We start from the raw sequence: 13,173 nt of genomic DNA, 5'->3' as shown, positions 1-13,173 counted from the left end.
TTATTTAATCAAATTGAATAATTAAGTTTTTAATACAAAAAGCAAAGTGGTAAATACAAATCTGTAACATATTTTATATAAAACATTAGAACCAAAGCAAACTATTATAAACCGGTCAAATCAATGTTTAAAATATGAAAATTAAGATACAAGTTAAAACTTACAAGGTCGGAAATATATGAATTTGAAAAGAATGTACTTTAACTTTTGTTTATATCCTCTATCGTTCCATGTCGAGCTTGAATAGCCTAAACCACACCCTTAAACATATTTTCTATTAAAATAAATAATATAAACATAGAGCTAAAGTGTTAAAAAAAAAAAGAATTTCAGCTGCAGAAAAAAGAAAACTAATTGTTGCAAATAAACTTTTTCTCAAAAAGAATTGTTTGTTGCCTACCATCAATGAAACTCTTCCCGAAACAATGCTGAAAGGAAATTAATCGTAAAAAATGTATTATCTGCCGCTGCATCGCGCAGGTATGCTACTAGTATATATATATATATATATATATATATATATATATATATATATATATATATATATATATATATATATATATAGGTTCATATATTAACTCTAAATATTGTGTGAATGTTATTTTAATAACAAAATGATTATATATATATATATATATATATATATATATATATATATATATATATATATATATATATATATATATATACTAGCCGTCTACCGTACAAAGCGGCGGGCGGCGAATAATATGATCTCTTTAGAGTTAAAACCATTTTGCGTTCATTTCGAGAAATGAGTATTAAATGACATCTATTTATCAAGAGCATTACCATACCATATTAAGGGGTGTTTGGCTAAGCTTTTTTTAAAACAAATTATTAGGTTCTACATCACTATAAGTTAAAAAAGTGTTTGGATTAAAATAACTTATTCCAGTGAGGAACCTCTAATACGTCATTTTTTTCATAAGTTACTCTACACTTACTTATTAACTTATAAGCTAATAAACTAATAAGCAATAAACTTGTTTGCAAAACACCCCCTAAATGGTTATTACTTCCATTTATACATACTCAAACCACTTGTACTGTTTATCGTCATTTTTTGTCGTTTTCCTTAATTCCTTTATTAATTTAATGTCCTACTAAGTAAAATGCTAAAATATATAAATAATAGTTTATAAAAATAAACCTTTAGAATATCAGGTGTTGTGATTCAAAAGTCGATAAATAGGCATTTGAGAAGGCCAAAATACTCATGTGTCAACTTGTTCATTGTGATTTTAAACCAAGTTTAGTCACAAATTAAAACATTTTCAACGATGGTATGTAATTCAAGGATTCATATTGATTTAGGTTCTCGAAACCTTAAAATATTGAACAAAATCTATATAAAACCTTATAATAAGGACAATAATCACCGTAATCAGGAAGTTCATGTGATGAAACTTGATATTATAAGGACCAATGATGAAAAAGGTTTCATTTTTAGACTAAACAAGATGAAAAATATACAAACTACCTTAATCATGTCAAATCTTGTGTTTAACCGTTCTTTATTGCAAAAGTAAGATGTCAAAATATACAAACTAATGATAATACAATGCTCTAACTGGCCCTCTTGGTTGAGTTCTTTGAACCTACAAAGCCAACACATTAAAGAAACATAATAAAAACCTTTTTAGGAACAAATCTGATATACTAAAGCATTCACCCAATATATTTATAAGATAAAAATACAAAAAGTTAAAAATGATGAAATCAATTACAAGTAAGGATTAAAATAAAAAGCTGTTAAGAAAGAGCCATCTGCAGGAGGGATATTTGAATCAATATGTATTTTCCGATGGTTTCAAATTTTTAATTATCCAAAATTCAGGGAATGAGATAGAATTTGTTGAGAAATATAAGGATTCAAAACACAGGTTAAAATTTAATATTATTTTATTGATGACTACTTGTACTATTAGCTTAATGATTTAAACGTCTTAAAAAAATAATATTATTATATTGAATCTATTTATAAAAATAGTGGGATTTCTTTTATAAGATAGTATATATATATATATATATATATATATATATATATATATATATATATATATATATATATATATATTCCTTAAATCATGGACCATTACAGATTTTATGTATTTATCATCTTCTAAAATCTAAACCCTATTGATTTCAATTCATCATCGCTGCTTTACGTTATCAAGTCCATGGTTCAAAATCACCACTTGAGTGTCAACATCTTCAATTTTGTACCGATTCGGCTGTTGATTTGGAACACCAATGGGAACGGCATTGGTAGATGGTACATTAATTTCACAAAATCGACTTCAATCTCTAATTGTTTTTTCCTTGATATCGACCGGTTATCTGTTTCACTAAATTAATTTCAAACACCGATTGCTTTTGTCCTTTTGATCAATTGTTTTTTTTTTTAACTTCTAGTTGTATCAATTAAATAAGGAGGGTGCAAATAATTGATTTAACTCAATGAACTAAAATTGTTGCAAGTTTGTATCGTTGATGGGAAATAACTGGGAATTTGACTTATGAAGGTAATTAAGTATTTTAAATGTTCACATATGGGTAATATTGTTTTTTTTGTACTCATTTACCCAACTAACTTGTTTCAGCGGTTCAAAAATAACCAACATTACCGTCTATTACATGTTTTAGCCGGTAACATTGATTTAGCTCGGTTTAAAACATTACGTGGAATCTTACGTGGCCATTACACCCCTTTCTCATTTAATTAGGGTTCGTCATCGTCAGCTAACACACCTCGATTACCTTCTTCTGTGAGAAATCAATCGATACATCAAATCGACGATTAGGTCTTGGAATTGAAGTTGGAATTGAAGTCGACTGCTAGCATGACATCCTCATCTACAGTTATGTATGTATCTGTAGATTTTCATTACAATGGATTCTTTTCGCCAAACCCATTGGTGTACTTAGACCCCGTAAAAACAAATGTACGTAATGTGGATTTTGGGGGATTTACGTATAAAGAGTTTCTTTTGTGGCTTACGAAATTAACAAATGGAGCATGTGATAATGTCTACTACTGTATGAGAAAGGAAAGCTTGTGTGAGGGTATTAGAAGAATCGACAGTGATGCTGTTTATAGTCTGGAGAGTGATAGTCTTGAGAGTGAGTTAGATGTGTACATTGACCACCGAAATGAACCAATTCTTGATTAGGCTGATAACGAGTTCTTAGAAGATGGTAAAGGGTATGCGTTGGATGAAGAGGATGACAAGGATTCTGAAGTTTCAATGACAATGGAGTATGAACATGAATGGGATGATGAAGATGAACATACTTTTGATAAAACTGTTAGAGACCCATTCTTGGACAAACTTTCAGGGCATATTAGTGATGATGATGAAGAGGAAGCAAACAATGGGAAACTTAAGGATGTTGTGTTCCCTATCGATAATGAGAATCAAGAATGGGAGCAAATGGTGCCAGTTTTGGGTATGAAGTTTTCTAATCCATTGGAATTGAAGTTGTGTATCACCAACTATGCAGTCAAAAATGGATATGATTTATGGTATGAGAAAAGTGATCATGAAAGGTTATTGGTAAAATGTTGTAAAGGTAAGACAAATAAACAGGGTAAAGGTTGTCCTTTTAGATTATGGGCAACCTGGATGAGCAGTGAAAAATCATTCCAGATTAAATCTCTGAATGATATGCATAATTGTGCAAGAGTGTTCAAATTTGGGTCCATTGTTACCTATAAATGGATAGCAAAGCATTTCATGAATCATATACTTCAGAAACCAAAGATGAGTATAAGGAAGTTGAAAGCTAAAGTTAGCAAGAAATTTAATTTGATTGCAAGTGTTGGTCAATGCAGAAATGCAAGGAAGTATGCATTTCAGGAGATAGAGGGTACTTTGAAAGAGCATTATGCAAAAACATGGAGCTATGGAGAAGAGATAAGAAGGACTAACCCTGGATCAACAGTGAAGATGGATGTAGATGTCATGCCTGATGGAACCACATATATCTCAAAGTTTTATGTATGTTTCAAGGGATTGAAGGATGGATGGATTGAAGGTTGTAGGAGGGTAATTAGACTAGATGGTTGCTTCCTAAAGGGCATATGCAGAGGTCAGTTGCTCTCTGCTATAGGTAGAGATGCAAATAACCATATATATCCCATTGCTTAGGCTGTTGTATCAGTGGAAAGTAAAGAAACATGGAAGTGGTTTATTGACCTTCTAATTGAGGACCTTGGAATGGGAGTTGGGCATGGACTAACCTTGATATCAGACCAACACAAAGTAATCAATTTTTATTATTTTCATCTTTATTTTAGCTTATGTTATGTTTTTGTTGTTTAAATTTTGTGTCTATTGCTAACAGGGATTACTTGAGGCTGTGAAGGAAAGGGTCCCAGCAGCAGAGCATAGGCAATGTGCTAGGCACATATGTGCTAACTTCCTGAAAAGGTTTAAGGGCCAAGTGTTTAGAAAGCTTTTCTGGTATGCTGCTGCAGTTACTACCCCTGCAAAATTTGAACAACACATGAATGAAATCAAGAAATTAGAGCCACTAGCTTATGACCATTTGATGGAAAGGGACCCTAAAACTTGGAGTAAAGCATTTTTTAAGACTGATAAGGCTTGTGATGCATATGAAAATGGTATCTCTGAGAGTTTCAACTCTGTGATTGAAGTTGCTAGGAAGAGACCACTAATCACCATGTTAGAAGAAATTCGAATTTATGTGATGGAGAGGCTATATAGACAGAAGATTTAGGGGCAATCTTGGGATTTAACCATATGTCCTACCATTAGGATGAAGTTGTCCAAGCTTAAGGATCTTCAAAGGTAAGTGCTTAAAACTGTTTGTCCTTATATATGTTTGTCTTTAAACATGTTTGTCCTTATATATGTTTGTCTTTAAACATGTGTAGATGGATAGGTTTTGGAAAGTAATACCATCTGGTTATCAACAGTATGAAGTCAGACTTGGGTATGATGCATATGTTGTGGATATTGGTAGTAGGATATGTGCCTGCAGAACTTGGCAGTTAACAGGTTACCCTTGTGTGCATAGGTATGCTTGCATTGCAAGCCTCAACAGGGATGTAGAGGAGTATGCGTCACCATGGTTTACCACATCAATGTACCTAAACTGTTACAGGTATACCATTAACCCACTAAATGTTAGTGACATGTGGCCTCATGTAGACTACATCAGCCCATTGCCCCCCCCCCCCCCCCCCCCCAAAAGGAAAAGGCTACCAGGAAGACCATCAACAAAAAGGAAAAGGGATCAGATTGAGAGGGAAAACCAAGGAAAAAAGCATTCAATCACAAAAAGAGGTAGTGTGATGAAATGCAACATATGTAGGGAAAGTAGGCATAATAGAACAACCTGTCCTCAGAAACCAATTGGGGAATCATCAAATGCAAGTTCAAAGAAAAAGAAATCCAAGAAAGCTGGTATGTTTGATATATTTATTTATATATAACTTGTATAACTTAACATATTTGGCATAACTTAACTTTTCAAGTACTACAAAACAGATAAAGTGAAGGTTGTATTGGCACATGAAGTTGATATTGACAGTGACAGTGAAGTTGAAATAGAACCTGAAAGTGATGTTGACTCTTTTGATCTTGAATTTGAAGATGATGTGCAACCTGAAGTTGAAGATGGAGTAGAACCTGAAGTCCAAGATGGAGTGCAACATGAAGTTCAAGATGAAGTGCAAGCTGAAGTTGAACCTGAAAAGCATCCTGAAGTTCATGATGCTAACCAAGTTGAAGTTCACCTTGCAGTTCAAGCTGAAGTTGAACCTGAAGTGCAAGTTCAAGTTGAAGATGCTAACCAAATTGTAGTTCAAGATCAAGTGGAAATACCAGCTTTTCAAGTTGTAGTGGGAAAGAGGGCAAGGAAATCTTTAGAAAGAATTACAAAACTGAAGATAAGAAAGATGTGGGAGGGAAAACAGGGCAGTAGTGATGACAATCCGTATGAGTTGGATTAACTTTTGTCTTATTGTACTGTTGTTAATGTTTTTGGCATCATTGACTGATATCTTTTAACTTTGGAATCTTTTGGCACATCTTTTGAAAACTAGTTGGAATAGCTTAACTTTTTGCACATCTTTTGGGTGTAATGAATGTTTAACTGTGTTATGTAAAACTTTTGACACATCCTTTGAAGTCAATGTTCCCTGGAATGTCTATAATATATTACCATCTTTTGCACATCTTTCTAATACCATTAGTATTATTTATAATTTATTACCAACTTTTAGAATATCAACTGTAATCACAATTCCTTTACAGTGTAATCATAATTCCATTACATTGTTTGAACAATTCAATTCCAATGATTCACAATAACATTACAAGTTTTGTACACTACCATTCCAATGATTCAATTACCATCTTTTGCACATCTTTCTAATACCATTTGTATTATTTATAATTTATTACCATCTTTTAGAATATCAATTGTAATCACAGTTCCTTTACAATGTAATCACAATTCCATTACATTGTTTGAACAATTCAATTCCAGTGATTAACAATAACATTACCAGTTTTGTACACTACCATTCCAATGATTCAATTCCATAACAATGTTTATTACTATCTTTTATACTACCAAGTTTAATACCCATTCCATTACAATGTACTATTCCATTCCAATGATAGAATATAACCTTTTTCATTGAAAACATCACAAAAGCATACATAATTTAGTCATACTACATCATAATACATAATTTAAAACAACATTTTGACATACAAGAGAAACAAGAAAATTAATGCAAGTCTATGGGTAAACAATTTCCAGTTGACTTTGTCAAGTTCTTGTTTATTCCTGTTCTTCTCTTCTTCAATCTTCATCCTGCATATGCTGATTTCATTCTCCAAGGTACAAATTTTCAAGGTAAGATTGCAGCTTTCTTCTGCTTTCATCCTGTAATGCCCTCTTCCATCTTTCCTCCCTTCATCCTCATCCAACCATTGCCAAAATTTACAGCTTGGACTTTTTCCATTCTTCAAGAAATTTATAAGAACATGTTAAATTTGAAGGATGAAGAAGAAGTAAAAAATATGACTTACCAGTGAGTTTTGACAAACTCTGAATTTCCTTCCAGGATTGTCTGGGGTTCTTGATGTCTTCACACGAGATGGCAAATCGCAATCACATGGATGATCCGGTTGCAATTCGTCTTGTCGTTTGGAAGAAAAGGATGAGGAAGAAGATGCCATCGATCGATCTAGGGTTTTAATTAATAAGCTGTCGTATCTCACCCTCTTATAATGTAAACACTTCTCAATGCCACGTAGGTGATGAGTATTGTAGCGTACAAGCCACGTAGATGCCACATCACCCAAAACCTACAATAGCCGGTAATGTTGGTTATTTTTGAACGGGTGAAACAAGTTAGTTGGGTAAATGAGTACAAAAAAAACAAATATTACCCATATGTGAACATTTGAAATACTTAATTACCTTAATAAGTCAAATTCCCGGAAATAACCTGTTGATTCTTTGGTATTAATAAATTGATTTTACTCAGTCACTTTGTTCATTCATATACACAATTGATTTAATATACAATTCTATTCATTTAGTCACTTTATTCATTCATATATACAATTGATTTAGAGTAAATTACTGAAATCGTCCCTATGGTTTGGTCAAAATTGCATGTTTGGTCCTTAACTTTTTTTTTTGCACTCGGATCGTCTGTATGATTTGATTTTGTTGCGTTTTTCGTCCATGTGGTTTGATTTTGTCGCATTTTTCGTTCCTTACATACATAAAGTTAGGCACCAAACATGCAATTTTTACCAAACCATAGGAACGAAAAACGCAACAAAATCAAACCACAGGGACGATCCGAGTGCAAAAAAAAAAACTTACGAACTAAAAATACAATTTTGACCAAACCATAGGGACGCATTGATTTAATATACAATTCAATTCATTTGGTTAAACTATTCGGATGGTGAATTTCTTTTGTTCAGCACCAACTTTATGAAGTGAAGTTATTTCAAATATATTGTGTTTTAAAAATACCGTTTTTATTAGTAGAGTATGTGTATTGTTTCGTGTATCAAGATCGAATGAATCTATATTTATTGTATAGAATTTTAGAAATGCTTGATCCTCATTCCGTTTTTGTTCCACTTATAGAAACATTATGCGTTCCATGCGACTATGCTCGAGTTATGACTTGTTTCGTGTTAATGGCTTTGAATATTTTTTTCTTTTTCTATAAAACTATAATCTAATTTTTTTTTTAATATAAGTAATTTTCGGGGTGGATAATTTTAAGTGTTTGATAAAAATTATTAGCTCTGTTTTGGGGTCCACCTTGTCATTTTTAAACCTTTATTTCATATAACCTTAAAATTGACATGTTTTCTTTTGTGTTTAGGTACTCTAACATAATTGAGGAGCATCAATTAACAAAGTATATGGACTCAACTAAAAAGTGATGACTTTTCTAGACCCTAGGTTTTTGATTTTTTTAAACACACAAGCAAGGGATAACTGAAGAGGAAAAAATGCGCTCCTTTCTTTAATCGTGAAGTGTTTTCTTCATATGCTCACGAGTTTTTCATAAACACAGTATAATATATATTAATTGTTAAGAGAATATCATATTTGGAATTGTAAATTATGTCCATTCGTACAAGAATGTCATATTTTTGAACTTGTTATTTACCTTCTTTATTTATTTCACGTTATATTTATTTCAATAATGTTAAATTATTCTTGAAAAATATAAGTTATGCACTTGTAATTAGTTTCTTATTCTTCAAGAATATGTTTTTTTTTTTCAAGAATGTAAATATTATGCTTAAAGAATATCGATTATAAATTTGTAATTCATGTCTTCTTCTTCAAGAATAAGAATGATAGAAATGAAAATTTAATTGTACCACTAGAGAACGTTCAAAACAATCTACAAGAAAATCGATCTCAAAAGTTAATTTCAAAACTAATAGTTTGTATTCTTAAAGAGTGGAGAATAATCAACAAAATCAACCAAAAGAATTTCAAATATGTAAAATTTAGTATACCGTATTCCTAAATAATGCACGGAATGATCACGAAAAGAATGGAAATTGAATTAAAAATTTATTTTTCTAGAATGAGAATGATAATAAAAGAAATTGAATTCTGGAAACTTTTAATTAATCTTAATATTTCTTTTTAAATTTTAATTTATATTAATTAATTTGACTAAGTTGCGTAAAATATAGGTAATTATTCAATTCTCGTTCTTAGTAAAATGATATATTTATCTATATAATTAATTAATTGTAGTTATAAAGTAGACGCTAGTCCATATTAATAACATGCAGTCCATATTAATAACATGTAGCTTAAAATCATATCCATTCATTCTTTTAATCTAATAGTCATAATTTGGTCATACGTTTACACAATAATTGTGATTCACATTTGATCCTAACTATATATATATATATATATATATATATATATATATATATATATATATATATATATATATATATATATATTTTCCGTTAAAAAAAAAACGGTCACAAAAAGCACATAATCACAGCCTCTCATGCATGTACAAACGAAGTTCATTATTTGAAAATTACACCAACTCAATTAATTCATTTTTAAGATACAATATCTTTTAGACAATAAGATTTATTCAAGCCAATCACTAAAACACACTTAGTACTTAATATTCATTTAAAAAACGTAGATCATGAAGATCGGTATTGCATACCTATTTATCATCGCATGCACCTTATTAGAATGAGATATCCAAACCATGAAACTTTTCCATCGTAATGTCATCCAAAATCTGGGTCATTTCATTTGTAAGATAATTCCTCCATCCTCCAACCTTCCCTTCCCTAAAGAAACTGCCATTAGGGATACCCTTACGGAAATCCCCATTCTTATTAACATCCTTTAAATTTTCAAAACTACATAGCATCACAATCTCATCCACCACACCATTGGCCACTTCCTCCTCCGTGAAAGGAAATCCCAAGAACTCTGCCAAACGCTTCAGTTTACTTGCAGTATCTACTTTCATGTCCTCAAATGTTAAAAATAGAACCTTTGTTGGATCTTCAGAACTAGCCTTATGGTACTCTTTTACATGATCCCAGTAAGGTCCATATGGCATAAAACCTTTAGCATACACATCAAGCATCTCACCGATGGTCATTTGGGTACGAGACTTATCTTTCAAGTTGTTTGCAAAGTGAAACCAAGAGACCAAAACATCCTTAGGGTTCCTACACATGTAAACTAATCGACATCCATAATCAAGAACGGATTTAGGTAATGCGTTGTAAGGTATATGGCTAGCGAAGAGACGTGGTGAATCTGCATGGCCATAAGTAGGAATGTTTCTAACGATTTCGGTCTCAAGGAAAGGCACACATTTGTGGGGGTTATAAATGTTTAGAGGGTGACTTGACGGTTTGATGTTTTTATACTTTGTTCTGTTCACGATAGCAAACACGATGGCCTTAATCCATGTTGTACCACACTTTGGTTGTGTAACGATGTAGATATCAGTTGATTGAGCTTGAAAGTTTTCTTGCACAGCCATCGTTGTTTCAATTGAGAATGCATTTTCCGAGATGTACCAAAATCCTTGATACATGTAAACATCTTGACCCATCCAACCTTTTTCTCTTGGAAATCGGGTAATCTTTTCCTTGTATCTATCCAAAAGGAGGGTGAGATTTTTTTTTTCGTGTTCATCATGATCTGAATTAGGTTCAGATGCCAGTGAAACATCAGGGATCGACATTGGAAGGATGTTTATGTGTGGAGTGAAATGAAGTTAGTTCTTACTATATATATAGACACAATTGGTGGCCAAAATTTGAATATAGAAGCTTTGTAGTTTTGTCAATAACATCATACAAAACGTGGGGCACATTGTTCTCATGATTAACTTTAGCAAGAATTATGTTTTAAATTAGAACCGCCTGGTAAAGTGGTAGTAATCTTTTTAATTGAATATTCCTAAAATATTTTACATATTTGGTCCCTGTCATATACAAAAATTGGCAAGTTCGGTCAATATTTGAAATTATCCTAATGTCATCGTTATTTTACCTTTTTATTGCCAATTTAATCATTAGGTAGTTAAAACTATGTTATATTTTTTACGATGACAGTTTATTATTAGAAAAAAAATGCTACCTATTCACCTATACTTTAGAGAAAATTTGGTTTTTTGACACAATCTCGTATACAGTAGATATCAAGGTATAAACGGCGAATGTCGTTGCCACAAAAGATTGTCTATGTCGCCGGTAACGCTATTAGTGATGACCTATCGCCGGTAAAATGTTGTCACTATTGTGACTGCAAACGATCAAGATGTTGCCACTAATGATATTTCGCCACTAATAATTACCTGTCACCGCTAAAATATATTTTATTTTATTTTTTATTGAACATTAAAAATATAAAAAACAATATAAATGCATAAAAACTTCTACAAAACTTAATTTTACAAAAATATTAATCTGTACACAACCGATCCAAAATACTCATCCAAACAAAGTGTAATATATTCAAAACATTAACTCAAACAAAACATTTCGTAAAACCATAAAAAAGTAAGTACTCATCTTCATCACTTCCATGATTTCCTTTGTTATTGTTTCATGGCGGCAATGAGCGAAACCAAGCTTCTAGTATCGCAGAAATGGTCGGGTCCTTTAGTATTGTTTGTAGCATCTCCAAGTACAAAGACAACAAAATATATTACCAACATATGATAATAGCATCGTACTTTTAAAAAAGTAACAAAATAAGAAATACCAACATATCATACTATAACTAACATATCATTATAGCATTCTACTTTCTAAATACACTTAAATATACATCATATACAATATTGCATATACATTATATCAACATATCATTATGGCATTCTAATTTCCATTATACCATTGTACTTTCCAAACATTACCAACCTACAAAATACCAAAATATTAACATATCATTATAACATTCTACATTCCATTATAACATTGTGCTATATACTAAACAAACAATTACAAACATATCATTATAGCATCATACTTTTTATTTCGTTTTTCGATTATAGCATAATACTTTTCAACTTAAACTAACAATTACCTACGATTGTGGTGGTTGTTGTGTCATCGGTTATTCCTGATCGTACATAGACACAACCGTAGGAGGTTTACGCTCAATGCCTCTAATATGTCCGCATCTAATACTGAATATTCTTTCAAATTTTTTTTATGTCACTTGGTGTTAGACTGCTTGCTTTAGAAGAAGATTGGCTTTGTTGGTTGATCTCTTGGAGTAAATCCAGCTGTATTTTCAAAAAATGATAAACCCCATAAAAATTAGATTACAAAATACCCCTTGATGATATAAACACTTATGTTATCCACTTACGTATTGTTGCTTGACTGCATGACTACTAAATACTCCTTAGTGATTGGTATTAGCCTTAGAAATTGCTTTGATTCGAGTGATGTCCTATTTAACATTAAAAATTAGATTAGTTAGATTTTAAATTAACAACTAAATATATCATAGCTTACTTCTTTTAAGCAGGCATTGATGTACAAGCTCAACCCCCCTCTATTTATAACTTGTTGTTTTTCACGAACTTCTTTGTTTGATATTGAACGCTTTAAAAATTTGGGCGTTTGAAAATGTTCGACTGCATGAGCCCAATTTTTACGTGACATACCCATTGGGGAGGGGGGTTGTCTAATGCCCGTGGGATATCTACAGCCCCCCTAATATCCTTAAAATAAGCATTGGCTTTACTTTTTTGGCCTTTGTAAATTTTTTCAAGAATCGAATCAATGCTCCACAACAAGTGAGCACGCCCGGGATCAAAGTTAACGTTATCCCAAACAAACTTATTCTAAAAATACAAAAAAGTTAGTTAATTAAATACCAATCACAACTAAACTTAAAATATTATCCAAGTAACCTTTAGATGCATGACTGTTGGATTTCTTAAAGTGGACGAAACATTATCCAAACCAAATACGTTGAAAGGGATGTTCATCCACATATATCTCTCAATCTCATCTGAAAACAAATTAGCAGGCTTCCCAATAGGGTAATATGTGATGACCCTATCAAAATCCAAATCCATGGGTTTTTCCTTGTTTGCCCGTA

At 31.7% G+C, this 13,173-nt stretch overlaps 1 pseudogene across 1 annotated transcript; it reads right to left on the bottom strand.

Annotated features, from left to right (window-relative positions):
• Positions 1-9,602: 9,602 nt before the first annotated feature.
• Positions 9,603-10,828, bottom strand: LOC145042157 (cytosolic sulfotransferase 13 pseudogene; annotated as a pseudogene). Its single transcript, XR_013680555.1, has one exon. The product of XR_013680555.1 is annotated as a cytosolic sulfotransferase 13 pseudogene (transcript).
• Positions 10,829-13,173: the final 2,345 nt, after the last annotated feature.

Source organism: Lactuca saligna, chromosome 1 (assembly GCF_052625555.1).
Source record: "Lactuca saligna cultivar CGN05327 chromosome 1, ASM5262555v1, whole genome shotgun sequence".
Lineage (NCBI taxonomy): Eukaryota > Viridiplantae > Streptophyta > Magnoliopsida > Asterales > Asteraceae > Lactuca > Lactuca saligna.
The sequence above is the reverse complement of the archived record's forward strand: the minus strand, read 5'-3'. Positions and strand labels throughout refer to the sequence as shown.